Source organism: Castor canadensis, chromosome 15 (assembly GCF_047511655.1).
Source record: "Castor canadensis chromosome 15, mCasCan1.hap1v2, whole genome shotgun sequence".
Classification (NCBI taxonomy): domain Eukaryota; kingdom Metazoa; phylum Chordata; class Mammalia; order Rodentia; family Castoridae; genus Castor; species Castor canadensis.
The window spans coordinates 75,849,161-75,867,819 of record NC_133400.1 but is presented as its reverse complement, the minus strand read 5'-3'; the positions used below and the strand labels follow the sequence as shown (position 1 = coordinate 75,867,819).

Sequence of the window (18,659 nt, the reverse complement as noted above, 5' to 3'; positions counted from 1 at the left end):
ACCTCTCCTTCCTCTAAAGACTGTCGGGGTGGGGGGTGAGCTGGAGGACAGGGTGCTATGCCTGGCTGTGTCCGTATCTCTCTCACTCCCTGACATGCCCAGGAACCACTTTGTAAGGCATTCATCTGAAAACATTTAAAGCGGAGATACCAAAATGCACCCTTATGCCAGCTCCTTGACACATAATCAATGTACCTTTAAACGCACACGTCTATATCTGGCATTAACCTTGCCCTTCACCATGATTCAGGAGATATTTGCTGTGCTTCAGCTCAAAATCTCTTCTACTCTGACACCATGCCATAATAAATACATCATCATAAAGAGACAGAAGCCAGGGTTCAAAGGCAACTTTTGTGAACATTTTCAAGTGGAACAGAACTTTGCTATGATTTCAAAAGACACTAAAATGCATCAGACTTCGTCAATGAAGCAGAGCATTTCACATATACACCAGAACCTTTTCATATGGCTCAAAGTGTGTTCCTCTCTTCTTTTCAATCACCAAGTTATAACAATCAAAAAAATTCTTTAATATCAGATAGTATGGCAAGGAGCAAAGCTCTAATTTTTCAGTGCGGAGTGCAACTTAGGAGTCAGGTGAGGCATATTCTAAAGATGGTAACTAGTGCTCCTACATGCCACAGTACCCTCCCATAAAAACTGTCACATTCTCTCCTGTCCTGAAGGGAGAAATGAAACCTCAAGTTTCAATTTGTTATTATAAATAAAGGAATGGACTGACACTTGGGTACCAAATAGGTGTCATTTAATGTACTAAGGCTTATAAACATTTTCCCATTTAACCTCTGCAAAGTTGCTATTAGGAAAAAAATATTTTCCCATTTTACAGAATATAATTAAACTTAGAAGAAAATAAATAACCATCAATAAGGAATAATTTTAGAAAGGCATCATAACTTGAAACTGACCTCTAAGCAATGAAAATAAATTCTGCCACATTAATTATGGACTAGAATTTGTGAGCCTGTCCCATCAATAGGGATATTTTATTTCCTTGGTGCTCAGACTTGGTAAAGCCTTATTAGCAACCACTATTCAGGCTTCCCCAAAGTCTAACCTAAACCTAGTTCTCCTAGATTGCCCACCTTCTGTCTCCCAGAAGACCTCACCCTGAGCTAACTGCAGAACCACATTCTGAAATGCTATCATAATACACAGTCACTGAGGCAACCTATGTTAATTGAGAGCATCTTCTAAGTGCTAGGCTCTGGGAACAGCAGATAAACAAGACAGACCCCCTAGAAGGAACTACAGCCAGGAAAGCATGTGATTCCTGCCTGGTGAGGCACAGGCTGTAAATGCCTGGCTGAAACCTGAAGGAGCACTGTATGGGACTGGCTGTGGCTGGCACAGCAGGCAGAGGGAGAAAGCATTGCCCACAGGAGTCCATGTTGTACTTACTGGCAACTTCCAACACTCTCTAACGCACAAGGTATAAAGAACATGGTGCTAAACTAGTGTTTCTCAACTTTTCAACCACCACTTTCAACACATAATATATTTACATCATGATTCAGTGCACACATGTACTCATACCACTGAAAAAGAAAGTTTCCCAAAACAATATTCTTTTTTACTACTCTAATGTGCTCTGATATTTTCTTTTCTCTTGCTATTTTTTTATTTCTTTGAATTCTGGCTACAACCTTCTAATGGGTGGTAATTCACAGTGTGAAAAACTGGTATAGAGGCTGGGTATGTAGGCTTAGTGGTAGAGTACCTTCCTAGCATGCATAAGGCCTCAGCATTGCAACAACAACAAAATACACTTTGGTGTAAACCTTTCAATAGATGTGACTACCTGTTACTTATTTGATGCACTTCCTTATCTCCTTTCTATCTATACTCGTTCTTCACCCATTAAAAAGTCCTACTGTGGAAAGAAGAGCATCACTGTCTACTGAAAGTCTGCTACATGCCAGGACCTGGGCTTGACCCTACACACGCATCATCTCATTAATCCCCACACCACTGTGTGAGTCTGGCCTTCCTATTTCCATTTTACAGGTGAAAAAACTGAAGATTAGTGATCCAGAGACTTGCTCAGTAAGACAGGATGGAGCCAGGACTCAAATTCAGCTCTGTCATGCTCCAAAGCTCCAATTACAACATGCTGCACTTCACAGAAAGTTCTTGAGCAATCACAGCTAGCTTAATAGCAGGAATTTCATAAATCCCCTTGAAATAACTCAAGTCTTCAGAGTGTTATAGAACCAAATTTGGGAGGCCAAAACAGAGATAAGGGAAAGGTGGTGGGGAAACTCAGTTTACATTTCACTGCATTTCCTTCCCTGTCCTCTGATAACCTCAGAATAAGGACTTATAAGGAGTGACCAGCAGAGAAATGGGGAGAGACATCAGAGCCTTGGCCTACATAAGCACTCTCAAGACAGGCTGGCAGAAGTGCGCTGACCATTCTGGGCAGCTCATAATGAGCAGTGCCCAGATCAGCATCTTCCAGGCTGGAGAGTCAATGAATATTCACGAGGAGGATTGCTAACCCAGCCAGACAGGAAGTAAATGCAATACATAGCGCCTGCTGTTTCATTTTTAAGTCTTCCAAAATCATGTTAAGTGAGACACTTTGGTGGGAGGGAATCTTGTTTGGAAGGGTGACTAAACATACTTACCACAGATACTTGTGTTCTTTTAGTCCCATAATTAAAGATACGTTTGACATGGATTCAAGATATATTAAATGTGAACATTCAGACAAATGTTGAGCCTGAAGAAAATTCTGCAGAAGGTGTAATTTGGGGAAATTATTGGTAAGGTCATATACACCACCGCATCATTACCTGGTCTCTCCCCAGACCTAAGATAGTGTGACATTTGGCAAAGCATATTAACTGGCCAGTCACTAGCTTTGCTATTTCTAAGCAGTATTAGCTCAGAAAAGTCTACAAGCTCATGGATTTTTTTTTTTTTTACAAACACATCATAAATGCAATTTTGACTTTTGCACATAACAAATTAAATAATCTGACAAATGGCCTTGGGGTTTATATTTTTATGAACCATATTGAGTAGCAAAATGTGCATAGTTTAACTTGGCACATAAATTCCCTTATAAATACGAGCTATGTTTTTTTTGTCTAATCAGCCAGTGTTATTTTCTCAGCACCTCTTAGCAATAAGAGTATTGCTTGGTTCTCTTTGTTTTGCAAGTTCTAAGATGAAGAAAATCCTGAATGTGCTAAGGAATCCACTGCCTGCTTATGAAACATACAGGCTTATAAAACATGGCACGTACTCAAGTAGACTGGTTTGTTTTTAAATATTTTAATAGCATGCACTGCTGTGTTAGAACTAAATGTGTATTATGCTCAGTCTTACATCTAGTATATACTATACTTTGATCATTCTATCAAAAGATCAAAATTTAAATATCATGTAAATTATATTTTATACATGTTCTCCTTTGCCTAAAATCAAACAGAATACTTGTTTCTTCTCTAAACACATGAGAATACAAACAAGCAACACATCTAAACCAAAGAAGTACTCACTACTTCATTCCATTTAAAATGCCCTCAGGTACTGATTAAAACAACAAGCTCTTATTTTCTTAAAATAATTCTAAATGTCTATGTTCATGCTTTCAAATTTTTAAACATATTCTTACTGTTTATTTTAAAGGTCCTGAAGTTAATTTTGTGTGTTATTTTCACAAGGAATGCTACTTAAGTACTCATCCTGAAAACTGAGATTATATAAGCCAAGAGAAATGACAGCAGAAATTGAATAACTGATGTTAAGCTTCTAATAACCACAAAAAGTTGTCATTTTCATAACAACAACAAAAAAAGATGTAAAAGGACAAAGGGGGAAATGAAAATGTGGAAGGATATAGATGTTATTATGAAATTTTGATTAATTTTCTTCAGGTTGATAATGGTTCTATGATTCCTTAAGAAAATGTCCTTCTTCTTAGAGCATGTTGTAGGTTTTAGGGATAAAATGTTACATAGCATGACATTTGGATGTTATACTGTATGAAATTGACAAATGACCCCACAACATCAAAAAATTGTACATATAATTAGATATATAAAAGTATAGAACAAACATGGCAAAATGTTAATACAAGTTGAATCTTGGGGAAAGGTATACACATGTTCATTGTAAAGTTGATCCTCCTTATCTGTAAGTTCCACATCTACAAGTTCAACTAATCACAGATCAAAAATATTAGAACAACTGCATCTGGACTAAACATGTACAGACTTTTTTCTTGCCATGGTTTCCTAAACACCGCAGTGTAACAGTTATTTATGCAGCATTTACATTGTATTAAGTATTATACGTGATCTAGAGAGGATTGGAAGTATATGGAAGCACACATGTAAACTATATGCAAATACACCATTTTTTACAAGGGACTTGAGCATACACAGATTGTGATGGCGGGGGGGAGGATTTGTTCCAGGGATCCCAGAACCAATTGCCTCAGATACTTGTGCCTTTCAGCCCCATAATGAAAGATACATTCGACATAGGAATAATAGTATTCTTTCAACCATTTTCACCATAAGAAATGACAAGGGAAGAAGGTTGGTCTTTTCATTTAAGCCTATGTGTGTATTGCCAAAGCAGGTACAGATAAAATACTGCTTTACATGGACAATGAATGTTTCATTTTCTGGGAGCCATACACATTAGAGAATCAATTTTTCTCCATTGACCCAGACAAGTTATGACCACCATTGGGGCCATGACCATTGAACAGCTGATTGACAAACGTCCCTGAATTACAGCAGATGCATCAGGATCCCCAGAGGATAATCCACATGGACCAGATTACATAGCAATACATGCCCTTAGAAAAATATGGGTTGAGAACAACAGATGCCTTCAAGCCTGGAATCCTCAAGGCAGACAAACCTACAACTTGCCAGGCCTTGTTTTCTGGAGATAGTATATTAAGCAATGATCTGAACTTAAAGCTAAATTAAACAAATTTAAAATATTAGTGGTCTCTATTCACTTACCCATTAAAAATGGACTCCTATCTTCCCTTTATCTACTCAATGAACTATCAGCTTCAATATTAACCAAATATTCTGAGGTGCTACCCTTAAAATTTGACTTACAGTTACTAATAAAATAGTCAAATCATAAGAAATGTTAAGAAATATGTAAACATTGGATTTAGAAGTACCAAAAGTATTAAAAATACAACTCAAGCCTATGAAATCAGACAGCAGGGTATTTCTTATTTATAAATAGTCTTTTATTTGGGATCCAAATCTTACCATTTCTGGGCACTGCTTTGCTATTAAATTAGCCCCTCCTGATTCATCCTCAACTTACCGCAGAGTCTGGTTTTTTGTATTTTTTGTTGTTCTTTTCTTTTCTTTTCTTTTCTTTTCTTTTCTTGAGACGGGGTCTCACTACATAGCCCAGGCTGACCTCAAACTCAAGATCCTCCTGCATCAGCCTCCCAAGTGCTGGGATTTGTAGGCACGCACCACCACACCTGGCTTGTTATTTTTCTTTAATTAAGCCCAATTTAAGCTAACTAGAAAGCTCTGAATTTTCAAGGGGCCCGGTGCAGTCAATGAGTCCACATCAGCTGCATCTTGTTCTGTCCTTTGATTTTTGTCATTTTTCTCTCTCACTCAACTCTCTATGTCTCATCCCTGTTGCAATTGTTACTTCCTCCTCCTTTTCTCTCTTTCCTTCTTGAGCCTGAACCCTCCTAAGCCCACCGGGGCACCCGAAGACATTGTTAGCACTTGGGTTAAACTCCACGGCTACTGAGCTGTAAAGAATTCTGTTGTGGTCCGTAAAGCTGATGGAATCAGGCTGCAAGCTGCAACAGTTACAGGAATAATGGTTCACTTTCCTTTAACCAAAGAACAATTAACTTGTTTATGGGTTGTCTGGGCCCTTCTCTTCTCCTTAGGCCTCCCTTTGATCTGTAACCAGTCATTATACCTCTCCTTAAGGGAAGCAGGAGAGACCATGACACCAAAACCTCACCTTTGCTTCACATCTTCCCAATAAGAGGCATGGTCTGGAGGGTTGAAAACAAGTTTGGGGAGTATCTATGGACTTCATAACCCCATTTTCTGAGTTCTTGGAAAGTCTCTGGTCTGCTTATGAGCACTAAACTAGGCCTGAAGGAAACACAAGGAGAATTTCTAAAAAGTTTTTTTTTTTTAATTCTCCGCCAGTCAAATTTTGTAAAGTTCTTTACCAAAGAGGTCTGAGCACATTATATTTGTTTACCCAAAATTTGCTGCCAGCGGTGATGCAGTTCTGCTACGTGATGATTCCCAGAGACCCCAATGAAGCCACTTCAAACACTGGAAGTGGGGGGGGGGTGGCGCAGAAGGATGCTCTGAGGATACTCCAGCCAAAAGACCTCTGCTGTCTCTGGACCAGGCTAGCCCCAGAGGGAAACTGGGAGGAGAAAAGCTCAACAATCAGGACCAAGAACCCACAGCTGAAAACTGTGAGGCAAAATACAAGCCCCAAGGCAGCCCTCAGTTCTGAGCTCCATCTTGAGGCTTATCCCCCCAATGCCTCAGTTTCTTTATCTGCTAAATGGGGATAATAGTGTCCCTGCCTTACTTACAGGGTCTTGGTAAAGATTAAATAAGAAAGTATCATAAAGTGCTAAGAACACAGCCTGACTCCTGGTAAGCACTGTATTACCACTGCTATAGGCTGGAAGTGTGCCTCCAGAAAAGCCTACCAAAGAAAGCTAACTTCTTTAATTTCCCACCTACTATCAGAGAGCCGAAAGAACACCGTCTACTATAGAAATTCTGCAACAGACCTACTACCAACCAGCCTGGACTACCCAGGTCCCAATCTTTGCTTTTCGGTTTAAACCCTAGTATGGTCTCAACTAAGACCAAGCAAGCAAAGACTCCTTTCCCTAGCAACGAGGTTCAGATGTAAAATTGCAAGATGGCAACCTCCAATGATTAAAATGGAAATTGACATATGATTAAAATGGAAATCTACCTGACATGCACATCAGAGCCCACACATTCTCAGTGGGTAAGTTCTGCAGCTTCTCATAAATGTCCCTACCTCTGTAATGCTATGAGCCTCAAAAAACTAAGCTGGCAGAAGATTCACACAAATTAGCCTTCCTATTAGCAAGACATAAATGCAGTGACCTTCAACAAATACATGGTCCCAGAGTGTGGCATAAACAGGTAATTGGCCACCAGCACACCTGGGTGACACAGTGAGTCAATTCTTCAGCACAGGCAGCTCTACTGACTTTTATGCTCTCTCGTGCTGTGCCACACCTGGCATACCACACTGGCAATACTTACGCATTACAATAGGGCTTCTTTTCATAGCCTTTGTAATTGTTCATGTTGAGAGCCATCTTGCAGACTTCACAATGGAAGCATCCTTTATGCCAATACTGAAAAAAAATAAATATTTAAAATGTGAGGACAATGTCAGTGCTGAACAGGATGGCTACAGAAGGAAGGTGTTTTAATGCACCACGTTCCCCGTATTTGAAAACACTACAGAAATGACTGTAGGTCGCAGTCCCTGCAATTACCTACATTCACTTCAGTAACTAAATCGGGCAGCTGTTAAAGTAGAGTTTTCAATTAATCCCATCTCAGCTTCAGACTCACGATGGAAGAACTACCAAGGCTCTGTTCATAATGCTCTGCTATGAGCAGCCAAAAGGGAACTCTAAGCTGGTTAGTGGAGACATGGGGCCCATGGAGTGGCTTCAAAGAGAAAAGGATTCCAAAGTGACTAAACGCAGGGTTTGTAGGATCTCCATAAAACCTGTGTCCACCGGAAGTCAGGCAACCCGCGATGGCAAGAGACAGACTAAGTATCCTTGTCCCCCATCCCTGCCCAGCTTCCACTGAATTACAGGACAGACGCAGCCTGACTGTCGGGATGACGGCTTGCTCTAAAGAGGCGTTTGTGTCACCTAATGCAAATTTCACTGGGGACGCCTCCGGCTGGTTTCAATTATCAATCACTCACGATTTGTGCCCGGGTCTCTCTCCCAGCTTGTACAACTCCATCCACACACAGGAAAGGCAGAGCTGGAGGGACCCAACTAAAGCCACTTCCTCTGGAATTCCCCACCCGGGTGGATCAGACACCCGTGAATCTAGCTGGCGGATTATTCTTAGCAATGCGGCAGCGGCCGCCCTATGACATATTAATTACTATTTGCTTTTCTCCCTCGCCTCGGTCACGGGAGGCGCTGGGGTCGGTGGGTGGGGGAGAGAGTACGGGGCGGCAAAGTGGACGTGGGAGAGGGCGCGGCTGGCCGAGCTGTCCCCTCGGGTGCCCAGCCTGGTCCCTCGGTGTCCCGGGCCGGCAGCTGTGCGGATGCCACGCAGCCCCCACCCCGACAAAAGCCAACATCCCCAATCACCCAGCGTGATCCGCGACCCTTGGGCGGGTCGTCTTCCCTCGCGCGCCCTGCCCCTGTGCCAAGACACACGCAAACACCGACCCGCTCATCCCTTGCCATCCCAGGTGCCAAAACTTCTCGGAGCAGGTGCAGCCCCGCGGCCCGCAGCTCGGGCTGGCCCGGTGCCCCTCGCTCACCTTATCCAGGCAGTTGACTTTCTCCGTGGGATACACGACTTTTCCGCAGCGGGCGCACTGGGGGTTCATTGTCGCGGTTCCCACGGGCGGTGGCTGCGGCGGCGGCGACTAGGGGCTCCGAGGAGCCGCTGTGACATCCCCCGGCGAGCCCCGCGCCGCCTCCGGGCAGGCGGGAGGGCTTCGGGCGCCGTGCGCCGGGGTGGGGAGTGGGCGCGGGGATCGGGGCGAGCCTGCCTGGCGGGGCGCGATGGGGGCGCGGCGGGGCCTGTCGCCTGGGGCGGGCCGCGCTCTCTGGGTCTCCGGCTCTCGGGCTCTCGCGCTCGGCTCCGGCTCGGGCTCCGCGCCGCTGGCTCTGCGTCGCTCGCACCCCAGGTACCGGTGACTCACAGGCACTTGCGCCCGCCCCTCGCGTTCACTCGCTCCCCCGCCGCCGTCGTCGCCGCGCAGGCCAAACCCACCGGCGCGCCCCGACCGAAGTGGCAGTGAACGAGCACGTCGGGCACCGCGGGTGGGGGGAGAGGAGGACGATGCGGGGGAGGGGGGGAGCAAGGACCCAGCGAGCTCGGCAGACAGCCACGGATGCCGCTTTGGGAGCGAGCGCCGCGCGGTCACCGCAGCCCTGGGCGCCCAGGTGGGCGGTGGCGGGGGACCGAGCGAGGCGGGGGAGGTAAGGGATGGGGTGGCAGATCGGAGCAAGCAAGGGCTCACACCGCGCACAGTCTGCCCTTGCTCCTTGCTCTTCTTCCCCCAGGTTGATGTCCCTTAGCACCCAGAAGTCGCAGCAGATATGGGGCCAGGATGCACCCACGCTCCTCCTCCAGCTCAAAAGACCAACGTTCCCTCCTAGCGCCCAGTCCCCCGGGCGGAGGCTGTCCCGGCCACGGTCAGCGACGCGTTGCTGGGGCCAGGAGCTCCGAGATCAGCCGGGAACCCAGAGACTCAGGTCCCCGCGGCTCAGGGGGCTGTGCCACGCTGACTCCCACGGCCCCTTCCCAGAGGACGCGTACTCGCGTGTATGCGTGCACCCTGGATGGGGAAGAACCTTCTTCCTCCCTGGCTCTCGCCCCTCCTTGAAGAATGACTGGTCATGACAGGCCCGAATCAAACCTCCCTTGATTAATAAACAGCCGTCGTTCTTTTTAAGTGTGTGTGTATACACTGTACGCTTTCTGCAATTAAGCACCACAAAGATCTGTGAAAAGTTCTGCACTTGTGTTAAAAGAAGCAACTACAAACTCGTGGTTCAAACCCGAGGAGCCAGAAAATCAAGGGGAAGGATAGGATGAAACCAAACGAAGCAGCAATCATTTCTTCGTTTTAAGGAGAGCGGAGCTTATTGGGTTTGCTTTATGAAAGGCAGTAAAATGGAGCTATACGAGCTGGATTCAAAGCCTGACTGTACCGTTTACTAGTTTTGTGAGTTTGAACAGATTCTCAGCCTCTCTGTGCCTGTTTTCCAATCTACAAAATGGAAATAATGGTGGAGTTACCAAATAGCTCCTGTCCTCCTAAACTCCTGCCCTCCTAATGCAAGGATTAAGGAAGCAGCAACTCTCCAGAACTTCAGCCTTCCCTGTCTCTGGGAAGCATTTCTAAGAGTCAGCTCGGATTATCACACATTGGTTGCAACAAAGAAGCAAACACATTCCATTGTAGCACAAGGATTAAGACTCAGGCATGCCACAAAGCAACTACTGTGACAAAAAAAAATTTTTTAAAGTCATAGTTGCATCTTTTCAGGAGAAAAGAAAGCTATTACTTTCTGAGCCTCTTGGGCAGCTATACCACCAGCACACTCAGAATAATACAGAGCTGTCTGACTTCTCACAAGAGGTGACTTATTTCAAAGTATTCACCAAACACAACATCTCGGAACCACTGATTTCACAAATCCACCTCCAAAGCAAATAAAAAGACAATTTGCTGTCAAAGATCACTTATCTTTAAGAACACCTCAAAGCTCATTAAAAAAATGCCTGAGAAAAGGCATTTATATGATCCCCTGAAAGGTGGTAATTTTTAAAGCATTTTTGTTTTCATAAAATATAGTTTAAATACCTCATTCTCTTTTTTAAATGGTAAATATAAAAATTCAGAAGTAGAATGATGGTGATGTGTGACATTTAGAGCTGATTATATTGGATGTTTTAATCACAAATTGTATCATTTCTTGCCAAACCACCTACCTGTCATAGTGACTGACACAGTAGGTACTAATTAAATGCTTGCTGAAAGAAAGGATGACCAAAACAAATCAATACATTAAAAATAAAATTAACCATGATGTGTTATTCTCTGAAGAATAAGTAATAAGTGCTCAGGACTTTATCTTCCTCTCTTGATTTTCACATCAAGCCAACTTCTAAGTTTCTTAGAGCCATTTTGCTGATTTATGAGGAATTTTAATACCATCTGTCTTGAAAAGAACTTCTTCACTTCCAAATTCAAAGTACAATAATAGAGAATTGACAGAAACCTGTCATCTGGCCCAGTCTCGGTTCAAGCAGATAAATGATTTAATTGTTCCACTAGGGAGACCTTTTGCCACTCTATATCTTTTCACTTGACTGGTCAAGAAACTGTCCCTTATGGTAACTATACCCCAATATGTCTACTTTAATTTAAATCCTTTTCTGTTGGCATGGGCAACAGAAATAAAAAATAACTGACCATCATAAAGCACCCTCATAAAAATGTTTATATATTTACAAAGTTGAATTTTTTTCCTTTAGCTAAAATTCCTAAATGTGTTTACTTTTCCCTCTGGAGTACTAGTTATACAGAATCTATTAAAGACCTTATAATCACCTTAGTTACTAAGGCTATATAAATTGAACTCATATGTTGTATCAGAGCAGATTTATGTGCTCTTGCAAAGATCACCCTGTTCTCCCATCCCTTTGAACTTTGGCTCTTGACCTTGAGTAGAGCATATCTCAGGTATTGGCTTCCTCTTTGACTTTTGTTCAAGAATGAGAAGACCTGTCTAGACAGTAGTGTACAACCAAGTTCAGTAAGTCCAGCCATGCCAACCAAATCTCAGCAAGCCCACAGCCTCATATGAAGGTAGTAAGAAATAATCATTGAGATTATTAACGCAGCAAAACCTAACTCATACCCCAATGATGGGAATTGAAGGGAAATGTTTTCCTCTTTATTAACAATAAGGAGTCAAAAATTTACATACAAGATTCTGTATGTAAATACAAGATTTTTACTTTTCTAAAAAGATGTGCTGTTAGAAGTATAATGACCAATAAAGCACAAAGCTCTTCTTGTAATTAATTAACTAATTATTTCATTATCTTATTCTTTAAAGCTTTATTGGGTGCCTTCTATTTGTCAGGCATTCTGTAAAATTGTTTATGTTGTTTCCAGTTGGCTCAATTCACCATAGAGACAAGTTTTACCAACCAACATTTTGGCAGGTGAAATTAAAGGAAAAGGGTAAATTTTAGCTCACAGTTTTCTTTGATAGCTCCATATGTGGCATAATCTAATGAAATATTTCTCCAAATATCTTAAGCAATTAAGAGAAATTATCTCATTTACCAGTATGATAGCCTTGTAAGTCCATGAGAAAGTTCAAAAATGAAGGGAAATTCAAGAAGTTTAATTCATTACATAATCACTGGTAGGCAAGATGTCAGGCACAAGGGAAGCATCAGAAAATAAGGAATGATCTGTGCTTAAAATGCAATGCAGTGGATCAACAAGTAAGCAAAGAATTAATACAGTGCAATCAATGCTACAAAATCAAACCACTCTAGACACCATAGAAGAACAGGAGAACTTCTAATTCAGGCTGGGGAGTCAGGAAAGACTACTAGGAGTCAGGAGGTAATCACTACACAGCCTCCAACACGTAGGAAGCACATGCTCCCCCCCACAAGAACACAGAGCAAACTAAAGTTAGGAGTTTAGACTGATTACCCTATTTTTCTGTGTTTTAGGGATTATTCTGCTTTTACACATATGCTGAAAATTTATTTACATCACTTCAATGTCCCCCTCAGCATAGCATAGCATAGCAATGAACTTCACATAATAATGAAACATTTCTTGATAGATGACATATCTCATCGAAATAAGCTCTGAACCCCTGATTTCTCAAAAGTATTTGTAAATATCAAGTCCTAGTTATAAATCTGACCCAAAACCTCAGGCTTTGGAAAGAAAGGAAAAAGGGACACCGACCCCTTATTTCAGCCCTCCTGGAACTGAAAGATAAAGAATAAGACAGACCTTTTTCTATAGTAGGCAAAATAATGCTCCACCCCAAAAGATGTCCCCCTCCTGATCACTTGAGAATAGATTATTTTATATTTACTTTATATTTAGATGTGAGATGTCCCCCCAAAGCCCATATGCTGAAGGCTTTGTTCCCAGCTGGTGGCACTATTGAAAAGTAGAACCTTTACGTAGTAGGACCTAGTGGTAGGAAGTTTGTGACTTCCATTTGTGACATGCCCTTAAAGGGGATATTGGGACCTTGGCCCCTTTGTCTTCTTCTCTTTTGAGTCCCAACCATGGGGTGAATGGTCTTCCACCACCACACAAATCCTGCCATGATATACTGCCTTACCACAGGCTCTAAAGTAATGGGACCAACCAAGGAAACCTCCAAATCTATGAGCCAGAATAAACCCTCATTGTTTGCAAGTTGATCTTCTGGTGTATTTTCTCACAGTAGTGGAAAGCTAACTAACACACCAAGCAAAAGGGACTTTGCAAATATGACGGTTAAGGATGTTGAGGTGGAGAGACTGGACAGACTAGCCAGGTGAGTGAGCCCAGTGTAATCACAAGGTCCTCATAAAAGAAAGGCAAGATAGTCAAAACCAGAGAAGGAGGTGTGATGACAAAAGCAGAACTCAGAGACATAGATTGAAGATACCACACTGCTGGCCTTGAAAATGGAGGAAGAAGCACAGGACAAGGAATGGAGGCAACCTGTAGAAGCAGAAAAGGCAAGGAAACAGATTCTCTCCTAGAGCCTTCAACAGGACTACAGCCCTACCGCCATCTTGATTTTAGGACTTCTGGTCTTCAGAACTGTAAGATGATAAATGTGTGTAGTTTATGGTCAATTAGTTTGTATCATTAGAGCAGCAATAGGAAACTAATTGCATCCCTCTGGATGAATTCTGTTCTCTCATTAGGGCCACAATGAGTTCTAGGAGTTCTAAAAGAATCAGCTGGAAGTCAAGATGGCTAGGATCCTTCCATGCTGTCTTCAAAGGGGAGACCTTCAAATAAAACAGGTAAAAATACAATAATCGTCCATTCTCCACCCCATAAAAGAACTTCTTTTGCATGCAGTCCTCAGATAATTACCTCACTTTTCCATTTAATTTTGTCCATGTCAACACAGACATAGGTAGTTCACGTATTTTTTCTAAATCTCCTATATAGAGAGCAACTCAGTGAATAACATTCTTATCTTTCCAGCAATAATCTAAAATTCAACCCAAAATCCCCCTTACTCCCTAACCCACCCTTTTCAGTTATCAAATCCTGTCAGTCAATCTGAATCTGTCTCCACACCTCTGCTTTAGCAAAGCAACTACGTCTTTCTTGGATTATTCTATAATGACCTGACCTCAAATTTGTCATCTCATCATGCAAGACAAGAAAAGAGGTAGGATTTCACCCTCTCCAATCAGACTTAGAAATATGATCAATAGAAATGTTCCTGCCTCCAGGCCTGGGACACATACGCTATACAGTTTTTAAAAATTAAACATGTTCACATAAAGAATTAAAACCCATGCCTAACATCCCGGAAGAACTTAAACTATTTGTGTAGCCATTGAACGAATACAGCGAACAATAAAATTGGACCCTTTGGTGTATTTTATCCTGGGGACAACTGTGACCACAGTTATTAGTGCCCTTTCCATACATTTCAAGACTGCTTTCTCAATCATCTGACAAATTCAAAAATACCAAGCTACCGAAATAAAACTTACACTAAGAATGTTTTTCATAACGAAACAGTTGTGTATGATTAAGACTAACATTTGCTTTTACTGCATGAATTGTGTCGCCTCTACAAAACTCATGTGAAAACCCTAATTCCCAATGTGATGGTATTTGGAGATGGGGGCCTGTGGAAGAAAATTAGGTTTAGGTGAAAACATGAGGGTGCAGCTCTCATGATGAGATGAGCGCCCTTGTAAAGAGGAATCACCAAAGCCTGGTGCTGTCAATGACTTGCTTTTTCTCTTTCCCTTTCCTTCTCTCCATGAGAAGACATAGCTAGTGAGATGGTTACTATTTGCAAGTCAGGAAGAGAGTCCTCACGAGATCTATGCTGACCCCAGACTTGTAGCCTCCAGACTCATGAGAAAATAAATGTATGTTGTTTAAGCCATCTAGTTTAGTACGTTTTGTTATGGAACCCAAGCTAATTACTCCACCTCAGCATGGTTTATAATCCACTGAGAGCTAGGTCAAGGAAAATGTTCTTCTTGTCAACAAAAATAGTGAAAGAAATAAAGATAAGTTGTTTTTTCATTGCTGGTAGTAAGTGCTTGTACTTTTTACCCCAAAGCACTGACTCACTAATTAGCAGCAATTTTGAGATACAAAGAAAAGTAGACTTCCAACCTGCTTGGCAAGAATTGCAATTACATTCAGTGACAACTTAAAGGATCATCTTCCTCTTAGTATAGATACACAAAAGCAAATAAAAAATTTAATCATTTTGGGTTGGGATGTAGCTCAGTGATACACACTTGCCAAGCATGCACGAGGCCCTGGGTTTGATCCCAGCACCAAAAAAAGGACAAAAAAAATTTAATCATTTTAAAGAGTAATATTAAATTATATGATTTAGCTGTGGCCAATGTAGGATCGTTTTAGGTAGTTTAAAAAAAAAACAAAATAGGGTGGAATAGGTTGACGACAGTTCTGTGGGGAGTTAGGGTGGAGAAGGGGATGAAATGTGCCTAAAACTCAAAAGCATTTTGGAGGATAAGTAGACATTAACTCTCAAAAGTCTCCAACATGTTTCCTTTACAGTCTTTGGTTACCGGAGACAAACCAGTGCTCTCAGTAAAAAGAGACTCATAATTTTGTTCCCTAGATGAAAAAAACAAGAAAAGCTGAACAACTCAGCTCAAAAAAAGGGGACTCTTTGCAAAGCCAGGCCACAAAGTAAAAGAAAATCAGATCCTGTAATAAAACCAGCTAGAGCCCTTCACTTCAGTGACCTGTTATTAGCGTAATGCAGCTGACCTCCACGTGTCTGCTCCTCTCTGACCCTCCCACTTGCTCGTTCTCTCCCTCATCTGTGTTTCTGACATGTTTCCTCCTAGACAGACTTCCCTGCTCATAATTTGTTGGCTGGCCATGTCCACACATGGTCCCTACTGCCTCTTGGCATCTTTTCCTCTTTTCTTCCCACAAATAACAGCCTTATTCTTCTCCTGTTTCCATTTCAGACAATAAAGAAAAACATGCTGATTGGCCCAGCTCCTCTTTTCATGTCTCTGGGTCACCGGTCCACCCCTGAGTTGTCCTGGAGTCAGATCTAAGCAGCTCTGGAGGAATGAGGAAGGGGCTTAGACAGGAGCACATGTGGCCCACCCATCAGTCCTGGCTGTGGTCACGACAGGTGTTTGATTGCCTCCCCTATCCGGAATATCATGAGAAGCTCCAGAACAAAAATGAGGGAAAGACTAGACTTGTTTTTAAAATCTCAATACAACTACAGACTAAAATCTAATCAGAGATAAGATATAGCTACTACTCTTTTCCTTTGAAGTTAATTTTAGGATAAATTAGTAGAAATAAATATATTCTTGTCTTTAAGACATACTACTCCCATTTCTAAGATACAAAAGTAAATAAGAACAAAGAAAATCCATAATGGCCTCAAAAGAGAGTTCTGAGTCCTTGGTGTTTGGAAAACCCACAGTTCAAAGGCCTATCCATGCTCTATCCAACAAAAACACGAGAGCCACCAATGTGTAATTTTGAAATTTCTGGTAGCTGTCTTTTTTAAAGTAATAAGTAAAGGTACTTTAGGAATATATTCTATTTAGTCCAATTTATCCAAAATATTACTTCCACATGTGATGAACATTTTAAAAATTTAGATAGTTTACATTTTTTCATGCTAATTTTGCAGAGCTAAATTATAATTATAAAATAATTTTGTTATTATAAAAATTATAAAAATATAATTATAAAATAATTTTATATAAAAATATAAAAATAAAATTATAAAAATTATAAAAATAATTTATAATTATAAAATAATTTTGTCTGCTTGACACTTAAAGCACCTCTCCATTGGGCCTGACTAAGTGCAGTTTCTTCATGCCTCTGGTGGTCACTAGGACAGGATGATGCTCATTCAGCCTAAGACAGAAAGCAGGTAGCCTATACAAGGTCAGAGTCAAATAATTGCACAGCGGTTGGCATTTGGTAATTCTGAAGGGCCCCAGGCAGGATGATTGCACTGGAGATATAGAGCAGGACCAACGCCATGTTGTCCTGAAATCCAAACTACTGATCAGATGCCTCCACCACAGCTCTGGGAACCTGGGTGTGGCAGCATGAAAGAGGTAGATGACTGAGTAACCAAGACAGAAATGCAAGAAGACAGGGAAGGAAGAACTAAAGTGTAAAAGGAAACAAAAGAGAGGCATGAACTTAGGCGTGGAAGAGGGGTGTGTAGCAGCACTGGGACAAGAGGAACTTTGAACACCCCCAGAAAGTACACAGTATCATGAGGAAGGAACCCAGATCAGGAAACTTAACTGGGCAAACAGAGGGGGAGAAAGGACAATGCTCTGTGAACTTGGACACCTCGGCCTGAGCTGAGCCTCAAAGCAGCTGAAGTCAGCTAAGGCCCAGAAATGCATTTCATTTAAAAAAAAAAAAAAATCAAGTTACTGGAAAAATCAGCAGAGTCACGTCAAGGACAAATGTCATTTACATCACTGACAAAAGTTTTGTTTTCTAACAAATTAATTAGGTTGCTTAATCTCCCTGAGGTTTGCTAATTCACCTTTGGGGTTAGTAAGTGCTGGGGATAGAACCCAGGGTCTCTAGCATGCAAAGACCCGGTCTATACCCTGAGCTCCACCCTCAGCCCTCGAGCTCTGCTTTTGGGCTTAGTACCAACAGGTTGAGCTCCTGGTAATAAGGCCCACTTGGCAGGCCTCGCCTAAAGAGAAAATTGTGGCTGGGCAAGGTTTTGATGAGTGAAGCCAAAGAAGTCTGAGCCAAATGAAAACTGAGTGAGTAGTTCACATGACCAACATTTTTGTCATATTTCCCTGGTCATGCTTTTCATTTTTCTGGGTGCTGTGGGCTCAAGCTTGCCGAATGATGTTTTCCTATTCTGAATAAGGCAGCAGAAAATGTCTTGAGGCAGCATGACATCAGAAGCGACCCATGCTAAAGCACAGGCTTGTTGCTCAGCAAAAAAGGCTGAGATGCCACTGAAGGATCTGGAAGGTGGCTCTTCCTTCCCTGACAGTGACTCATCAAAGAGGGGAAGCATGGGGCCTGCTCTTTACGAACATTTTACAAATGTGCACTGTACAGAATGTGCCATTAGCAGTAGGCATCAGTAAGTGTCCTTCTGCATGAGTAATGTGAATTAAATGAAATGAATGGAGCTGGCTCATGGAGATGGATGGAGAAAAGAGCCTTCATTATATAAAAAGGAAATCTGAGCCCCTGCTGCTGCGGCGGCTTCAGCAGCTTCATCCAATAAAAATAGGTATTAATGCTCAACTAAAACAGGACAGGGGCCGGCTGTTGAAACAGAGTACATCTTAAAAATTAAAGCGAAAAGGTAAAACATCATGTTAAATAGCATTTAGTGACACGAAAAGATGTTTCTGATATTTTGTTAAGTGAAAAAGGCATGTTATAATAACAGTTGTGCACTCTGATCTATTTTTTGTCAATTTTATAGGAATCAAAGTGCATGGAGAACATCAAACTGGTAAATGCTAAGATGTTAACAGTGTGTGGTTTCCTTTGTATCTATATTTTCCAAATTTTTTTACCATAAATTTTTGTTTATTTGGTTTGTGGTGATTGTTGTTTGG

General features: G+C 41.9%; 1 protein-coding gene across 3 annotated transcripts in view; it reads right to left on the bottom strand.

Moving 5' to 3' along the window:
* Positions 1-9,360, bottom strand: part of Nebl (nebulette) — a 342,415-nt gene extending 333,055 nt beyond the window's left edge. For all 3 annotated transcript variants that reach the window (XM_074056553.1, XM_074056555.1, XM_074056556.1), the window contains exons 1-2: positions 8,584-9,360; positions 7,323-7,417 (exon numbers count right to left, since the gene is read on the bottom strand). The gene's annotated coding sequence lies outside the window, so the exon portion shown is untranslated. The remainder of the gene's footprint in view (positions 1-7,322; positions 7,418-8,583) is intronic.
* Positions 9,361-18,659: the final 9,299 nt, after the last annotated feature.